Source organism: Cannabis sativa, chromosome X, assembly GCF_029168945.1.
Source record: "Cannabis sativa cultivar Pink pepper isolate KNU-18-1 chromosome X, ASM2916894v1, whole genome shotgun sequence".
Lineage (NCBI taxonomy): Eukaryota > Viridiplantae > Streptophyta > Magnoliopsida > Rosales > Cannabaceae > Cannabis > Cannabis sativa.
Window position 1 is genome coordinate 22144070 of NC_083610.1, and position 3945 is coordinate 22148014.

Sequence of the window (3945 nt, forward strand, 5' to 3'; positions counted from 1 at the left end):
TATATATTATTTTTCATGGGGAAATCTTTAATATATTCATGTGGCATTTTTATATTGTATATATATAATGGGTTGGTACTAAAATACACCAAATAAATGAACCTTTTAAGTGTGTAAAGTCTTTGTTTTTTTCCTAAGCTTCACTTCTAAGGGAAACGCCCATTTTTATTCACACCAACAAACTTAATTAATTATAAATATATTTTCCTATTATATAAGGTATTTGGATTTTGCTATTTATTTCGAAAGTACTAGTTTTAATGTATTATTATGTACTTGTTAATTATTTAATTTGATACGTTTTTTATTAAGTAATTATGGGTATTAATTTTATACGTATTTATTTAATTGTCAAATAAACTCAGCTGTGGACCATCAATGGTCTTTTTGAATTGAATAAAAATTTTATTGTAACCTTAAAAACGACATTCCAATGTTTTGGCCAAAAATTAAAAATACGACAAGATAGCTTATATGAAAATAAACACTATAATTGGAATTGATGAGTAAAAACAAAAACGACATCGAAGTTTGGAAGCAAAGTAGTCAACGACAATAAAACTTGCCACACCTTTTTGGAAACGACAAGCTGCCAATCTTGATTGTTGTTTCATTATTCTTATTATTTAATTATAATTGTTTCACTTTTATTTATATTTTTCTTATTAGTTGTTATAAAATTGTATTTATAACTACCACAACATTTAACACTAAGTAGTTTTGTGATTTGTTGGGAGAAATATTAGGTAAATTGTATAATTCTACATTATTTAAAAAAGATAATGATTTTTAGGTTGTGTAAATATGAGAATAAATATTTAAAGATGACTTAAATAGATTGATTGGTATTACTTATATCAACAGGTGTATCTTGGTTTCTGGTAGCTCATCACAATAGAACTTCATAGTTAAGCGTGTTTAATTTAAGATAATTTTTTTAAAAGTAGCTAGATTGATGTATCAGTGTATAAAAAATATGTATGTAGTGAAAGCCCAATAAAGACTTGAAGCAAGGTGTTACAAACTATCACTTTACATGATAAAATTACCCATTGGTTTGTAATGGGTTTCACCATAGACTAGAATATAATAGTGTACTTACATAGTGAAGTGAGATGAGGTTGATTAGTCAAGCTCTTCAGAATAAATTAAATGAAATTTATAAAAATATTGGAATTTGGGATAATTTTTACAAAAATACTGTCACACGGAAATATTTTCAAAAATATTGTATTTTTATAAAACACCAGTAGAGCAAAAACAGGACAATTAAAAACAACAGTGGAACAACTACAAAACACTAGTGAAAACTTAACACAGTATACTGTAATATGAAACTTATAAAAAATACAGTGAAAATGTAAAAAATATCGCCTGACAGTATTTTTACATAGTGAAGTGAGATGAGGTTGATTAGTCAAGCTCTTCAGAATAAATTAATGCCCAATTATAAGCCCACAAAACATATAAACACGATTAGCTGGGTTTGATTAGACAACCTCCTCTTCAGAACAAATTAAGACCCAATAAGCCCATAAAACATATAAACACGATGAGATGGATTTGATTTAGAAAACCTCATTAGAACAAACTAAAGCCCAATAAGCCCACAAACATATAAAAATGGTGAGATAGGATTGATTATTCAGGCCCAATAGGCCCAATAACACAAGTACTAGTTGTCGAAATAAATTTCAACAATCTCTTGCGAAAACCCTTTTGTCTTTGCTATTGGTTGTATTGTGTTGTATATTAATAGTAATTTGGATTTTGTGAATACGAAAAGGGAGTGGCAATTTTCAAGGTAACTTACAAATTCATGTCATAAGAACACTTTTATATTACAAAATATTCACTAAAATTTTACTTTTTTCTATTTTATCTCACACTTTTACATTATACCATATATTAGCTTTTTTTATTTCTTTATGTATATCATTTAAATATTATGTTTATAATATATTTTACTCATATATAAAAAATATTAAATGACAAAAATAAAAAGAAAATAGAAAGAGGTTTTTAAAATATTATTTGAAGAATTAATAGTAGTTGTCTATATGTAGAGAATCACTATCGTAATTAGTATTGTAAGTTCGAGTGTGTCGTACTGACACAATCATATTTATTTGTACTTTTCAAAAAATAAGAAGTGTCGTGCCGTGCCACATGAATTGTGTCGTATCGTACCAATATTTTAAAGGGTAGGAACGACACAGCCTATAAGACCGATATTTTCGTGTCGTGATTTGCTCGTGCCAGCCCATACTTTTGAAACAGACTAGCCCATTTCATATCTGGACTTAAATTGATACTTTAATTTTTTTCATTTTTTTACAATTATTGAAGTATATATACATTTTATAACTTTACTTATATTTATATTGAACAATATTTTACTAAATCATCATATAAAAAAATTATTAATATTAGAATTTAAATATTTACTTATAAATACTCAAATTTTAATAGCACACTCTATAAATAAATTAATATATAATCTTAATTATTCATATCTTAATAATTTTAATTACAGAATTATATTCATTATTATATTTAAATTTTATTATTATTTTTAATTAATAAATTTGTATCTTATTATTATTATTAATAAATTATATGATTTGTTAATATATCGTGACATGCTTTTCAGGCTTGTCGCGTATTGTACTTTTTGGGTTAGTTTATTTGTGCTTACCTGTCGTGCCTTCGTACTTCTCGTGTTGTGTTTAAAGATATATTTTTCGTGTTGTGCCATGCCAATTTATAGCATCGTGCCATGTCGTACCTAAACCCATATTTTTTCGTGCCTAGTCATGCTCGTGCTTTCTGGACTTGTGTAAGTTTTGTGTTGTGTCAAAAAGTCACGCCCGTATATACAACAGTGTTCATAATATAAAATTTTGAGCTATTTTAGCTCACTTGATGGAGTATAATTTTAACACATATTCTTCATATTTTACCTTTTAAGCTATTTTGAAAATATTATTGTAAGTGCTCTAATCATTCATGTCCATGGGATATTTACTTATTCTTTTCCTTTTCAAAATACCATAAGCTATATCATATTGTGTTTTAACTAAAGTAATCAAAAAGATCTACATGTTCTCCTCTTTATACGAATAAATAAATAACAAAGTGCTTAGATCATACTTTAATTATTTGAAATTTATTTGAATGTATGGTTACATATATTTGTGTTCTAGTTGATACCAAATCCAATTGAATTGAAGGATGCTTTGATCAAAATTGAGTATTTTTTTTTTCTTTTTTATAGTAAGAGAATTCAAGTGAAGGCTAGCCAAAGTACCAATACAAATATTAGTGTCATTTCAAAAACACGTGACGATATATTATTAGATTATGTATTCAATAAGTTAAATATATATATCATGTATTTTTGAGCTCGTAATTAACGAACTTAATTGACATTTAACAACAAAAAAAGGGTACGATTGCAACAAATTGTAATATAAGTTATAATCATTTTATTACAATGAACAAAAAAAAGTTATGACTTCTAACTTTTCAAATTATTTCAATGATAATTTTGTATCATTTTATATGAAAAATTAAAATGTTGATGTTAATTAAAATATAAAAGTGTAACTAAGTCTATATTTTTTTGTTTCAAGTGTGTGTAACTAAAGTATTTAACCAAGTTTGATGTAGTTTTCCTGGAGTGTTCCTAGTCCATGTATGTTGAACGGCTTATAAGGCTGTACATGGATTAGTTGAGCATGCTCTTCGAGTGGATAGAGAACTTGTACCGTTTGATGAGATTCTTTATTTTGGTGGGAATTCATGATACTTAAGGTTGTATGACATCATAATTTATTTTTCAATGAAGTTATTCATTGCTGAAAAAAAAAGTATTTAACCAAACTACAAGAAATAAAAGTGTACAACTCTATTAATCACTTGAGGCTAGCTCAAGTGGCCATA